This window comes from Schistocerca piceifrons, chromosome X (assembly GCF_021461385.2).
Source record: "Schistocerca piceifrons isolate TAMUIC-IGC-003096 chromosome X, iqSchPice1.1, whole genome shotgun sequence".
NCBI classification, from domain to species: domain Eukaryota; kingdom Metazoa; phylum Arthropoda; class Insecta; order Orthoptera; family Acrididae; genus Schistocerca; species Schistocerca piceifrons.
Window position 1 is genome coordinate 961793394 of NC_060149.1, and position 16866 is coordinate 961810259.

Genomic DNA, 16866 nt, shown 5'->3' on the forward strand with positions numbered 1-16866 from the left:
AACTGTTTTAGTCACTCAGTACAAAACACCTTCCTATACTCTTTACTAGTTTCAAAAAATGGTTCAAAAGGCTCTGAGCACTATGGGACTTAACTTCTGAGGTCATCAGTCCCCTAGAACTACTTAAACCTAACTAACCTAAGGACATCACACACACCCGTGCTCGAGGCAGGATTCGAACTTGCGATCGTAGCGGTGGTCTGATCACTGAAAATATTACTGCAACTTTTCTGAAGTGTATAATCCTCGACTCATTTGCCAGATTTATGCATTCTGTAATCTCACTAAATAACTCAAGGAAAATAACAGAGACAGTTCTATCCTTCTCCAATCCGTGCATGTATCATGTCTTCAGTGAATTCGGCACCGACAGGACATTACGAATTTTACTTTTTTAAATGTCCAACCACACATGCATATTTCCTTGTCCAGCAGTTCATTCGGTTGGGCAGTCTCCAGTATACGTTTCCTTCTGTGTTTTGTTTGTACAGCACCAATCATTCACATAGATTTTAACTTATTTTTTTGCCAGTGCACTGTTAGTATCTGCGAAAACAAAAACTGCTGCACAAGCTCTGCAAACAACAAATGTGATCTTACAAAACATCAAACAATGGTTCTTCGACAATAAAATGAAAACGAATGAAGAAATAACACAACAAAATCTTACATGTAGCCTTACGAATGCTGCATACCCCGATAATATGGAGGCTATCAAACTGCTGGGATTCCTGGTTGACAGCAAATTAATAATGAATGAACAAACAGTGTATGTGTGCTCCCAGCTCTCCAATGTACTGTCTGCAGAAAGTAAGTTGACACTCGGCGCCGTGGCTTATGGGAATGACTGTAAATGGGAGATGCCTCCACTGTCACTCGCTTCAGCCACCGCGCCGAGTGTCAACTTAGTTTGTGTGTACAGTAATATACCTTCTGAGGAGAACAGAAGGTGTATTAGCTGACCCATACCTTATAACAGTGCATTATGCAATATTTAATAGCCGCATCAATCATGGCCTACTGTTATGGGGATATTCTGAAGGCTGCAAGAATGTGGCAGTGCTACATAAAAAAAGCAGTCAGAATCTTTGCATCAAGCTAAAGACTGCAGCACTGCAGGCCTATGTTCACCCAATTAGGAATAATGAAATCTACATCCATTACGTGTTTTTATACCACATCAGAGTAAAAGAAAACCAAGGTGTTATCTGCATGAGGCAGGACATGCATAATCATGAAAGGAACATTGATACAATGGTTGCTTTAAAAATATTCAACTCATTGCCCCAGAAGTGCAGTTCCTGTCACCAGGACCATTCAAAAGGACAACTGCACAAGATATGAAAGAGTAATCTTCTCTCTCTCTCTCTCACACACACACACACACACACACACACACACACAAAAACACCGAAGCGCCAAGGAAACTGGCATAGGCATGTGATTTCAAATACAGAGATATATAAACAGACAGAATATGTCAATGCCTATGTAAGACAAGAAGTGTCTGGAGCAGTTATCAGATCGGTACCTACTGCTACAATGGCAGCTTATCAAGAGTTAAGTGAGTTTGAACATGGTGTTATAGTCAGTGCAAGAGAGATGGAATACAGCAGATCTGAGGTAGCGATGAAGTGGTGATTTCCCCATATGACCATTTCTCGAGCATATGGTGAATATAAGAAATCCAGTAAAACATCAAATTTACGACATCGCTGTAGCTGGAAAAAATCTTACAAGAATGGGAGAAACGACGACTGAAGAGAAGCATTCAGTGTGACAGAAGTGTAACCCCTCTGCAAATTGCTGCAGATTTCAATGCTGGGCCATCAGTGTGCAAACCATTCAATGAAACAGCATCAATATGGGCTTTCGCAGTCGAAGGCCCACTTGTGTATCATTGACAACTGCACAACACAAAGATTTACACCTCGCCAGGGCCCGTCAACAATGACTGATACCATGTTGCCTCTTTTCAAATTGTATCGAACGGATGGACATGTATGAGTATGGAGACAACCTCATGAATTCATGGACCCTGCATGTCAGCAGGCGACTGTTCGACCTGGTGGAGGCTCTGTAATGGTGTGGGACGTGTGCAGTTGGAATTAAATGGGACCCCTTATACTTCTAGATACGATTCTGACAGGTGACATATATGTAAACATCATGTCTACCTGCCTCCATTCATGTCCATTGTGCATTCCGACGGACTTGGAAAAATCCAGCAGGTCAATCCGACACCCCACACGTCCAGCACTTCCACTGGCCTCCAAACTCTCCAGACATGAACATGTTTGGGCATACCTGGGATGCCTTGCAACAAGCTGTTCAGAACAGACTCGACCCCCTTCTACTCTAGCAGACTTATGGGCAGCACTGCAGGATTCATGGTGTCATTCCTTCCATGACTACTTTAGACATTAGTTGAGTCCATGCCATGTCATGCTGCAAAACTTCTGCATACTCGCGGGGGCCCTACCCGATATTAGGCAGGTGTACCAGTTTCTTTGGCTCTTCAGTGTGTGTATCATACATATTTCCTTATATATATATGAAAAATGATAAATAACTCTTGCATATTTAATCTTCACACAGTCTGTCCAATCATGACTGGTAAACGACGCAGATCCAGAAATTAAAAACATCAAGTTACTGGTATTTCTATAGATACGTTAACTTTGCACACCTTATGTTATGGAAGTAAGAGCTCTGGAAACCAAGGGGCTGTTAGTTCTGTTTTGCATATATATCTACTTGATTAGTTCTCATTAGTTGGAAAATAATATTGTGGAAATATGAAACCTACCACCCCAAGAAACGACAGTGAGAAGATGGACGTCATGTAAAAATAAGCAAACACTGCAGAAAGTGCTAGATTCCCAATTTCTGGAATAGACAGGAAGATTTATGGGTCTCTACGTCAGCCAAACATAAAGAATAGAATAGTTTGGTAAATTCCATAAATGGATATAAGTCTGCCACAGCAGCCTGTATTCGAGATGACTGTAACTGCAAAATCATCTGAAAGGAAAAAAGATCAAGGTCAATTACAAATACACACTTTCTATCTAATCAAGTGCTTCAGATGAAGGATGTTTCATTTATTTATTTATTATACACCTTTAAAAATGCAACCAACATAATCTTTTGTGTACACAGACATAGCAATACAATTACATAAATAACAAGCACAGACTAAAAAATATTTTACGTAATTACTATTCGACATTAAATTGTCCATCATACTGCGTATGATGTATTCTGTAGAATCACATACATAAGTTTAATGTAATGAAACTATATTACTGTCTGAGATAATTTTTAAAGCCTATTTCGAACTCCTCTATTGTATAAAATGCTTTTTCTCTCAAAGCCACATCTGTGCGACGTCTTTAAACATATTGGTGACACATTGTGTACCTGTAGTGACAACATATTAAACTGTTTTACCCTCATGTATTTGTAACTGTTTCCTTAAGTCTAGCGACTGTGATGTCTGTCTTCTGTTTCAGGTGTGTATTATATTGACGGGCCACGTGGCTACACCACCGCGGGGTCGAGGCACCTTGCCACAGTTCCTGCAGCTCCCCCCCCCCCCCCCCATCAGAGGTTCGGATCCTCCCTCAGGCATGGATGGGTGTGTTATCCTTAGCGTGAGATAGTTTTAGATTAAGTAGTGTGTAAACCAATGACCTCATGACCTCAGCAGTTTGTCCCAGTAGGAACGTACCACAAATTTCCAAAATAACATCAATGGGTAGAGTGTTTTAGTTTGTAATAATGCTAGTTTTCTTTTGTATGTATTAGACAACTTAATATGAAGAGGAATGTAGCTGTTGGTATTTTTATTTTTTTTTTTTAAATAGGGTTTCCAAGACTCATTATTTATAGCCCCACAGATGCATCTGAACTCCTTATTTTTGCCAAATGTGATCTTTTTTTGCTCCAGGGAAATTTCTCAATAACACAATGGCATGTCAATTGTGCTTGGAAAAAGGTATAGTATGCATTTAGCAATAGCTTATCATTAACACATGACCTTAGTTTACCTAACAAATATGTAACACATACTAAGTTAGTAGAGATATATTTGGTATAATTCTTCCATGTTAATTTCGTGTGAAGACAGAAGTCAAGAAGTTTAGCTGAAGCAGTTATTGTCATCCTCTTTAATTGATAAGGTAAAGAGAATATTTACAGTTTGTCAGTATTAATACAAAATTCAGTGAGATGGAACCACTTACTGGCTGCACTGAAATGATCCCTACTTTACTGCTTTAATGCTCCTCAATTTTTACCAGCTGGAACAAAAGTGGTACCATCATAACATAAATTTTCACATACTAATCACTGGTTATGACATAACGTATCGTTAGTCACTAAAATTAGGAAGTATTATGTTATGTGGCTGGCATTTGGCTGAAATCAGAAATTAGTGGCTAGTGTTTGGTTGAAATCAGAAATCGGTCATGTGACATTCCTCACTCACTAATTTTGAGACACAGTATTGTATCCATCATATTTCGTTGTTTCCATGTTATAACTTGGATTTTTTGACAGTATGCAATTTGAAGGCAACGTCAAATAGAAGATTTATCACAAACACATCACTCTATATACGATTTGTTATAATTAAATATCTCTTAGACACATCAGTCCTTAAGAGATTTCAAGATGAAATGCATTCACTGTGGTTAGAGACGTATTGTTACAGATCTGAAAGAAGTAGGATAATATCCTAGAACACACTAATACCTTTTCTCTCCAGCTTTGCTTTTGTAACACATTCTGGGTCTTCTTATTTATGTAATAGAAGCATGTCCCACAATATTCGATGTTATTTACATGAAATGAGTTTCTTCTCTTTCATGGCTTCAAGCTTAAAAAATGAACGATGAAACTGCTGCTAGTGAAACAAGCAGTAAAGACATTTACATCATATGAAATTTATATTTTTTCTTATCACAAATACTTGACCTTTTTTTAATATGTCATGATTCCTGAGGGTGTGGTTAGGTGGGAACCTACAAGTAAAGCTTAAGTTACTGCGAGTGAAACGAGCAGCAATCATATGTATAGTCTTGCTTGTTACCAATACTTTGTGGTTTCTTTGAAATAAGCCACGATTTTTGAGAGTGTGGTTATACACAAACCAAAGAGCACAGCTTAAATTGGTGCAAATGAAATGAGCAGCAACCATATTTATAGTTTTGCTTGTCATAAATGCTGCTTGGGATTAGCCGAGCGGTCTAAGGCGCTGCAGTCATGGACTGTGCGGCTGATCCCGGCGGAGGTTCGAGTCCTCCCTCGGGCATGGGTGTGTGTGTTTGTCCTTAGGATAATTTAAGTTAAGTAGTGTGTAAGCTTAGGGACTGATGACGTTAGCAGTTAAGTCCCATAAGATTTCACACATATTTGAACGTTTTGTCATAAATATTTAGTTATGATCGAATCTTTAGCAGCGCTTTCATAAATGTGGTAGTCAAGACAAAGAGCACATTACACTGTGGGAGAAAGACATCATGTCACAGTCTGATTTCATGCAAATGCCAGTCACACACTGTGGTACTTCCTGATTTCAGTCACTCATAGCATAAGAAACAGTCCCTAATACAACATAAAAATGCTATCAAGTTATTGTGTCTTTTCATATAAATCTTTTCACTTATATCTACTTTATCAGCTTTCACTTTGTAATTTAAGTTTTCTTATTTAGAAACTATCATCAGAATTTCTAACACTTAGTGGAAATCAGAACCACCCACAGTAACATTATGTGTGTGATGGATGGATTCTATGGACTAATCCCACTAACTCTGATACGAAAGTGTGTTTCACTTTGCTTTTTGGTACTTTTGTTAAATATAGTTTTTAAGCATATGAGATAGATTGATCAAACTGTGAGGTCAAAATGCCGTGATGGAAGTGATCTGATTAATCTAAAAGAAGATGTTTTAGTCATTATTAATTAACTAAAACAGAAATAAGGATGTAGCAGCAAATTTCGAGATAACTCAACCTTACAAAATCCGACGTCTAATACGTAATGTGCTAATCAGATACAGTCTTTTAATATACCAATTAAATTATGTACAATTTTGGTTTTGTAGTAATTATTGTTTTCGTAACTTTTAGCCCTTCTGTCCCCACACCAAACCAGTTTAGTCAATATATTACAAACACGATTTGCCTCCAAACAACAGAGACAGAGTGTAAGGATACCTGAACATCATTTTGGTTGTCTTTGAAATTGTTTAAACGATAATTTGATTGAAAAGTCATTGTGTAATTATAACCTGACGCCATAAGAACGACATTACACATCACCATTGTAAAATTAGCTGTTATAGGCAGTTATCTACTAACCAACTAATAAGGGACACATTTGTTTGGTTTGACAGCTTCAGATGACAGTGTGTATTTTCTTTTCTGAGCTATGATATGGTGTAAACATTGATGGCAGCCATATTTAAATGCAACAAACGTGGATGTTTGCAGAAATTTATTCAGGAGTGGTCAAGGTTTTAAAATTTTCGTATTTGATATGGCCCTCAGCAGACAATTATACCCTAAGAATAAATTGTAACATGGTATTATCAGTTTTATTGTATCTCAAAGCATTGGTAGTTGACTCTGTATATTTTGAAGAACACACTACTTTCATAACCCAAAAGGCAAGCATATTTCATAAATAAATGCAAAGTAAATCTTTTTGTACTAGTAATAATGAATATGGATACATTCTTTTCAATTAAACGATCGAAAATGACATCTGCATATGATTCAACAAATCGGGAAATTATGGCAGACAATATTCACTAAAGATATTTTCGTTCATATAGTTATAATGTTTAGATTGTCACTGAATACTGCAATAGAACGAAAAAGTCAGACAGGCTACATAAACCTTGTTGAATATCACAAAAATAACAATAAAAAGTGACTGATTAAAATAGTAAATTTGAAGTCATCTGGCTTACAAAATGTAAAGTCTGATCATGTGAATGGATTTATTAGATTATTTTCACACCATCCAGTGTTTCGGGCTGACCTGCATAATTAAAGTAAAATGAAGCTTCTTTTTTGGTTTGTTTGGATAATGTGCAACCCACAGTCAGCATTCTAAGCTCCCAAAAAACTCAAGTTAACCAGTAGAACTGACTTAACAGCCTAGAACTGAAGAAACAAGATGATACTCTAACCCCAGGTTGTCACAATATTGTGCAACATGCCTACTGCACTTCAGGGTTCATAACTTTATAGCTACATGTAGGCAATGGTTTTGCCACAGTGGTAACACCGATCCCCATTGGATGACCCAAGTTAAGCGCTGTAGAGCTTGGCTAGCACTCGGATGTGTCACTGTCCCTGTCTGCCAAGTGCTGTTTGCAAGTGGGGTGCATCGAGCAGGTAGTTTGGAGAATTTAAAAAGGGAAACGAATAGCTTGAAGATTGATATATTTGAAATTAGTGAAGTGCAGTGGCAGAAAGAACAGGACTTCTGGTCAGGTCTGTACGGGGTTATAAATACGAAATCAATTGGGGATAATGCTGGGATATGTCTAATGATGAAGAAGAAAATAAGGGTGTAGGTTAAGTTTCTATGAACAGTATAGTGAACACATTATCGTAGTCAAGAAAAAAATGAAGCCAACATCCACTACAAAATTACATGTTTATATCCCAACTAGCTTTGCACATGACGTACAGATTGAAAGAATTTATGATGAGATAAAATAAATTATTCTGATAGTTGAGGGAGAGTAAAATTTAACTTTGATGAGGATTGGAATTAGGTAGCAGGAAAACGAAAAGAAGGGAAAAGAGTAGTAGGACAAGGACTGGGGGAAAGAATGAAAAATTCTGGTAGATTCTGCATGGATCATAATTTAATCATCACTAATAGATGGTTTAAAAATCATGAAATATGGCTGTACACATGGCAAAGTCCTGCAGACACAAGAAAGATTTCAAATACATTACCGGATGGTAGGACAGAGATCTCGAAACCAGATATTAAACTCAAAAAATTTCCAGGTGCAGATATGGATTCTGCAAATATTTTTATTGGTTATGAATTGCACATTAAAACAGAGGAAACTGCAGAAAGGTAAGAAATTAACGTGATGGGACACAGATAAGTCGAAAAAAGCAGAGGTTGATGAGAATTTCAAGGAAGAAGTAGGCAACTATCGACTGAAAGAAGCTTAAGAAACCCAACAGAAGGCAAATGGGTAACACTGAGAAATAAAATGGTGAAGATAGTAGAGTATCAAACAAGTAAAAAGAAAAGGACCAGTAGAAATAGCTGGATAATGCACGAGATATTGAAATGATTGACGAAGAAGAAAATATAAAAATACGGCAACTGCAACCGTGAAAAGGAAATACAGATGTCCAAAAAGAGAGATTGACAGCAAGTGCAAAATGGCTAAACAGGACCTGCTATATGAGAAATGCGAGGATTAAGAAGCATCTATAACTAGGCAAAGATAAATTCCGCCCACAGAAAGTTAAAGAGTCCTTTGGAGAAAGGGAAGCTGCTGTATAAATGTCAAGAACTTCAATGGCAAGCCAGTACTAATCAAAGAAGGCAAAGTTGAGAGGTGGAAGATATACACAGAAGAGCAATGCAGTGTAAATTATGTTGAAGGTAATGTTATGGAAAGGGAAAAGAAATTAGATGAAGATGAGCTGAAAATACAACACTGGAAGAAGAATTTTGGCAGAACACTGAGGACTTACGTGGAAACAAGGGCCTTGTAGTGGACAATATTCAGTGTGGATTATTAGACGCTGTAGAGAGCCAACCATGACAAACTATTTTACCTGATGTGCAAGATGTAAGAGACAGGCGAAATACCTTGAGAATTCAAGAAGAATGTATTAATTCCAGTTTCAAAGAGGCGGCTGCAGATAAGTCCGAATATTACCGAACCATCAATTATTTAGTCATGGTTGCAAAATACAGACACTAATATTCACAGAAGAATGGAAAAAACCATTAAAGCTGATATTGGGGAATATGTGTTTGGGTTCTGGAGTATGAAGGTACACACAAAGCAATACTGAGACTACGAATTATCTTAGAAGACAGTTTAAATGAAGATAAACCTACATTTATAATTTTGTAGACCCACAGAAAGCTTTCAACAATGTTGATTGGAATACAGTCTTTTAAATTCTAAAGGTAGCTGGGATAAATTACAGAGAGCAGAAGGTTATGTACTTCTAGCGAACAGACCGTATTGCAGTTATGAAATCGAAGAGCATGAAACATAACTTTAAACGTAATTTTAAATCTTCGTTAAATTTTTTCTCCCTTACATGGTTAGTGTCGAATATTTAACACCTTACCTCATTCGCATATTAATCAGACGTTTGAAGGTGTTTCATACATATGAGTTTGAATCTTTAAAGAATCAGGTGATGGGTTTACTGATGAGGCACGTAAAAGTTTTAGTTGATTTTTGCTGTTTTGACAGCAAAGTAACTGAGGATGGCGGAAGCAGAGAGGATATAAAATGCAGACTGGTTGTAGCTAGAAACACATTTCTCAAGAAGCAGAATTTGTTAACATCTAATACAAATTTCAGTGTCAGGAAGTGTTCTCTGAAGCTATTTGTGTGGAGTGTAGCCTTCTACAGAAATGAAATGTGCATTACAAGCAGTTCAAATAAGAAGAGAATAGAAGTTTTCCAAATGTGGTACTACAGAATAATGCTGAAAATTAGATAGGTAGATCGAGTGTCTAATGAGGTGGTACTGAATCTAAATGGGGAGAAAAGAAATTTATAGAAGGATTTGACTAGAAGAAGGGACCATTTGGTACTACATGTCCTAAGGCATGAAGGTAGCGGTAATTTGATAGTAGAGGGAAGTGTGCTGAGTAAAAATTGTAGAGGGAGGCCAAGCAATGAATACAGTTAAGCAGTTTCAATTAGAGGTTGCTGTATTTAGCCAACATGAGGAGGCTTGCACAGGATACAGTAAGGTGGAGAGCTGCACAAACCAGTCTTTGATTCAAGACCACATCAACAACTACATCACGTTTTATTGGTAGCATTATTATTATTATATTTTCCTTATTGCTATGCTTGAGACGCTAGAAACAAAGGGAATGGATACCGCTACTAGCTTCACAGTTGTGTTAGGCTTTAACCATAAAGATTGCACTGTCTGAGAGGCTAATTTTACATTTTTGAATTGGTGTGTTAATCCGAGAATGTTATTAAAATTGTATTTAGAGAAATACAATATCACTCTTTCCAACGATCTGTGTGCTGAGATGACGTGGATGCGACCACACCCTGCTCTGTACTGCTATGAGAGTATCACGCCACTTCAAGGCAGCCAATCCCGTGTCAGCACGTCACCACGTGACCGACGGAATGACGGCAGCTTACAGGACTTTGTTCTTCCTGTTTCTTTTGTGCAGTACTCTTGCCATACGACTGGGCAAGCTGACGCATTGGTTAGCTCACTGTACTCGCATTTGGGAGGACGACGGTTTAAACCCGCGTTCGGCCTTCCTGATTGAAGTTTCTGTGATCTCCCTAAATCGTTTCAGGCAAATGCCGGGGTGACAGCTTTGAAAGGGCACGGCCGACTACCTCCCCCGTCCTTCCCTAATCCGATGCGACCACCGATGATCTCGCTATTTGGTCCCCTCACCCCAAATCAACTCAAACCCTCTTACCAAATGAGGCAACATAAAAGAAATCTATTGCTTCTATTAGTGAAAACACGATTTCTCGAAAGTTTTTAAAAAAATGTTAATCATGACAAATAACAACCATCCTGTGGTTTTCCACACTCATGCAGCATATTTGTTTGCAGAACCATTATAGCCGTAGTTACGGCATGAGTGAATAAACACCAAGTATGAAGAAAAATTTACGACTAATCGTGGTAATTTAGAAATCTGATAATATCCGGTATGACGAACTGTCATCATACCCACTCCTGTGTGTGAGTTTTGTGTGAGGCGAAATGACGGGAAACTCAAAGCGGTCACAAGTCAGTGTAGTGCGATTTAGGTTTAACAATAAGTTGTAAAACGAAGGTGGTCTTACATAGCAGCGGCGTGCGAGACGAAAGTGGAGGAGGCTGGCAAAGAAGGCGTGGCCAATATCTTATTCACAATCTCTCGACGTCAGCTATTATCGACTGATCGAGAAAAAGAAGTAGTCCATCTTTAGGCAAAGCCTTTACAAACTATTTCATTATGCCTAACTTTATATGTAGAGGTGGCAGGAGGACGTTATTTGGATCTACAAGGTTTTGTGTAGAATGTTCTTCTCACCAGGGTTTAAAGACTTCCTCACAGACGAGTTCTTTCTGTACCAGTGTTCATCCCTAGCCCTACTGTCCCATTCACACAAGAAACATGGAAATTTGGTAAAGCCACCTTGCTGACCAAGGAGCATGCATGTTACTTTTAGATCGCCACATATCATCCAACCATGAGCAGAATAGCCTATTTTATTTAACATTATTTCTAGATTTTCATAGCTTTTTTTCATGTGTACAGATTGTCCAACAGGTATAGATGCATACATGTTACAATTGTCTAATAAAACAGCCTTAAAACTAGTTTTGGATGAATCAATAAACATCCTCCAATCTTCCTTGCTGTATTCAATACCAAACTCATTCATCAGACCTGGAATGTCTGAGCAGTGCACTAAATCACCTTCTTGTTGAAAAAAGTTGGAAAATTGCTGCTCACTCTTTCTATGCATGTATATGCTGGTTTCAACTGCCAATAAGTTCTTTTCTTTTAATCTAAAGCCAAGCAATTCAACTTTTTCTTTCATTAAGCCCAGATCCCTAACCAAATCGTTAAGCTCGGTCTCAGTAAACAATTTGGGCTCTAGACTTTCTGTATTACATTGGAATTCATCATCATCTGGTTCATCTAAATCACATTGTGCATCAGAAAATACTTCTGTTAGAACAGAATTTAAATCATCTGGTGGGTCAGGAAACAGCAAATCTACACCACACCTTACTGGTCGGATGGCAGATGAAATGCTAGAGTAGCTTATTACCTTTTTTGTTTTCTGCATAATGACCAGTAATATCAACACTGCAAAAGTAGCAATCATCGGAATGATTTCTTGGCTTCCTCCATATCATGTGAACAGCAAATCTAAAGGCTTTTCTCTCCTTTTTGAACCATTTTCTCAGGTCTCCAACACACACACAATATACCTTGTGTGGCGCCTAAAATTTATCTTGATCACCAAGTTTAGATCGAAAGTATGATAGATAAACCTTTTTCAAAAAGTCAACAATGTTTCTTTGGTGTTTTTAATCACAAATTCAGCACAAATATAACAAAAACTGTCAGCAGAGTTTTTACAACCACGATTAAACACTGTATTGAGCACATGTACAGGAAACGAGAAAGTGAAGTTAGATTGACAGTATACAAACCACCATCTGTTAACACAAAAATAGAATTGACCTTTTGTGCCAGCAAATGTTTCTCATCTACATTTATTACACCTCATTTTAAATTATTTTAACTATACAAAAGCTGTTAAATTCTTTAAAAAATCGCTTAATTTAATGAATTTAACTGTAAAGTGTGAAGAAATGGTGGGTGATACAGTTTTTGAAGTATCATATTTAGATTTCCCATCCTAACAATAAAAAGAATAAGGTATTTTCACCAAAAAGTTTTCCATTGTTGGTCTGTGTAATTATTTGTTAATATGGATTTCTCTTCACTGTAACTTTTCTGGTGCTGTAAGCTGCATATTTTTCTCAAATTAGTAACTTTCTGCTAATTAGGAGATAGCATTTCTTTGGAAGTACAATTGTACTGACCATTCATATATGATGCAAAAACACTTGATAAAGGTTTGTTTTCAAACATGAGCTGTAACGTTACATGCATTCTGCTTAACCTTAATGAAAGTTATCTTAATCCATTTTGACATATAAAAAATGTTTGTTTTGTTTTTTTCTCTGCATGCAATAATTCATATTGTCACAGAGTATGCAGTTTCATGGCAAGTCACATCTCCGATGGAATAAACAGCCGAACCAGCAAGTACCACAAAAGTAAAGTAAAGCAGCTGCCGTCATTCCACCTTGCAGACATGTGGCGCCCATCCTTACCCATGTACATGCACAGACAGTCATAAACTTCCAAACAACATGCTATTCTAGAACAACATACTTATAAAAAACCGGTATGCTCACTATGATACTCATCATTTGTCGGCCTGGTAGACATTGTGCAACACATTACCTTACCCAAGTGGTATGTTATACTGTATGTCACCTTTTTGTGTATGTAAATGATGTCATCACAACCACAGGACATAGAGAAATAAATAATACTGCTAGTTCAGATTGTACATTTGTCTTCAGAAACGAAAATTGTTAAAACTTTGTAAAATAAAAACCCTTTACTTATGGTATTTGCACTAAGTAATATTTCATATAATTCCATTTCAAAACATCTTTACTCATGATATAGCCCTAACCTTACTTAATGATTACTTGTGGATTACTTACAAAGACTCAGTAAAAATTTATCATTTCAATGTATCTGATCTCAAATACTATGCTTGAGGTCGGATAAACACTGGTGCAAAGTAACCATTCTTCAATAGGAATTTGAATTCTTGAAGTAAGTTATAGTCTTAAAATGTTATGACCATATATTATTTTTTCATTGTCTCTATTTATGTATGTGGACCAGCCACAATGGTGGCTGGTAAACCAGCTGTACCTCTGTTTTAATTATCAATGGTCTATTCAGACACAGTGAGTATTCGTAGCCTAGTCATGCTGACTGGACATGGAGTAATTATTAATTCCTATTATGAATTGATCATAGTTGTATCTTCATCTGGATTACCAACTAAACTTGTGAGGAAACATAGGCTTAGGAGCCTCATTTCTTATTTCCTCTACACTTCCTTCAAGTAGGATAAGGTAAGCAGGCAGTTAACCTACTTATTCTAAGTTAAGCTAACATTCCCTAAAATATGTGTATAAACTAAATCATGTGATTTAACCATCCAAAATAAGTAAAAATTCCCCTCGTAAAAAGCTCCTAGCAAACAAAGGTACTGCTAACCATAAGAAAAGTACGAAACATTCTAAGGAATAGTTGTGAAACACGCAAACATCCCAAGTCGTTGGATGTATCCATTCAGTTCTGACAGCAAATTATAGTTTTCCATAGACACTTCGAGCTTTTCGGAGTTTATATATTAATCTGTCAATTCCAAACAATCAAATGTAATAAATGTTGAGAACAACTAGTGTAGTAAACTCGTTAACTTCCTACTTTCTGTGTTAAGAGCAGCACACAAAGTTAAGACAATTCTGTCCTAGTTATCCATTTCTGAAATGAGTATAAGAATTAGACCACAAAACTCAGGTTCGTTCCTATATTTGGCAACTTTGGAGTAATCCTCAAAGCTAATAGTATCCTACTTCTGCAGAAACCCATAAATACTCCTCCTCCTACAGAAAAATCCTTCATAAAGACCATTCAAATTTTATAGCTGTATTGGCCCTATATATATATGCCTCCATTTTTCCTCCATTTAAACTTAAGTAATACTCCCTTTATCCCACCTGCACTATTCATAATATAATTCATGTATATATGCGTATCATAGCACTCGTAAGATGTCCGTCTATACACAATCAAGACAAGAGAAGAAGTGAAGACTACTAAAAAAATTAATGAAAGAGCGTATCTTGTTGTCTCTTTAGATCACTTTGTTATATTTCTCTGCATTGCATTTCTCGACAGAGGAATTATTATTTTACGGCTACATGATAAAAATACATCATTCAATTTTTAAATGTCTCATCTTTTATAAATACTGTTTTTTAAGTCTTTTCGTAATATAGCACTGGGGACGCTATATACTCATAAAATATTTATTCTCACCTATTATGTAGTGAAGTTCATAGTCAGTGTAAAATAGTGACTTGTCTTGTTTCCAAATTGTTCGGTAATTGAGTAATTCAACTCATGCTTGCCAATATTTCAGGTAATGAAAGCTGTTTTTCTGTGAGCTCCCTCTCCTGGATTCGATTCTCCTTGGTACAGCTCACAACCCAAGTTGAATTATTATACATCAATGGCTAGTTTGAACACCTGATTCACTTTAGGATGATGCTTTTGCTGTAGCTTGGTTAATATTGCTAAAGTCTTCTTTTGTACTTTCATTACAGTTCCAGATAGTTTTCTATTTCAATAAGTTCGATAAATGAGCATCTTTCACAGCCTAGCCTCTTACAAAGCTCCTATAGAATCCAGCCAAATCTAAAAGTGATCATAGATGCTTAATATTTCTAGTCTCTGGACAGTCTTTTATAACTTGCATTCTTTCTGGACGTGGTTGTATTCCCATTATTCCCACACTGTGTCCCAAAAAGTCAACTCTTGTCACCAAAAGTATGTTTTAGAAACTTTTATTAGTAACCCTTTTTCTTCCAGTTACCTCAAAATATATGTCAATAATTGTCAACAGTCTTCCCAAGTCTTGTAGACTATTAATAAATCATTGACATACATTATTAATTCTTGCACTAATTCCCTCCCTAATAAATATTGAGCAGGAATGAAAACCGACACAGGAATGTCCAATTCGGTAATGGAGTAATTCAATCATGCTTGCCAAGACTTCAACTAATGAAAGCTATTGTTCTGTGATCACCCTCTCCTGGATTCCATTCTCCTTGGTACAGCTCACAACCCAAGGCGAATTGTAATACTTCCATGGCATTTACTTTAAACTGTAAAGATTTTCTTTCAAATAAGAAGGCTGTGTATGGCCTTGAGTGTTCATGTAATGCTACCTGCCAGTATCCTTCCATGAAATCTATGGAAATATGAAATTCAGCTTCATCAAAGTTAGATAACATCTCTTCTGTACTCAGGGTTCTAACCCTTTCTGTCTCTTTGTGTTTATGGAGTGATCATGAATCTAAAACTAAATGAACACCTACCACAAGTCTCTTAAGTACCCACAACAGACCCTAAAAATACATTGAGTTATATTGCTATCTCCTTTCGTATTTCATCTCTCACTGCAATTCGAAGGTTTATTGGTAGTGGATATGACTTGCAAAAGGAAAAAAACTGTGTCATCTTTTACTTTAAAGTTACAGAAGTATTCCTTCATTAGTCCCAAGTTATCTGTGACCACATCTTTACGTTTTAACAGAATACCTTCTAATTAAAATTTCTGTTCTTCTGGCACTACAGGTGATTCTCTTGCTATCGATTAAATGCCAACTCCTCTTGATTTAATACTTCCCTTCTTTTTCTTGTTTATTTTCATCTGTTGCAATAATATCAGTAAACACAACTAAATGAATACGCTCCTCTGATGATGGGCCTTGCTTAGATTTCAATGGATTACTTTGGAAAGCTATGCTAGCTACCTTTTTACCTATTTTCCACACAAATATTTTCTGGTTGAAATCCAATCGATAATAATTATCAAGTAACCAATCTTATCCTAACAGGATATCTATGGCACCAGCAACAATGTTTGATCGAAGTTCCACTTTTTAATCGTAACTGGTAGTCATATTTCTTTTTTAATTTGGTTCCCTTTATTACAGGTGGTTCTAGTAACACACACTCCCAGTACTGGTACTAGGAGGCAACAATATTTCTTCCTCATTAGCGCTAGCCATGATGTAAGATTAATGATATTTTATGCACAGAATATAGGTGAACATCAACTTTCTTTCCAAAAATGTCACTCACTACTATTGGTTTACAATGTTCTTCCTTAGCTGTTACTTTTCCTTCTTTAAACAACTACTCAAGAATAGGTCTCAGCCATGTGAGGATTACTGTCTTCTCTG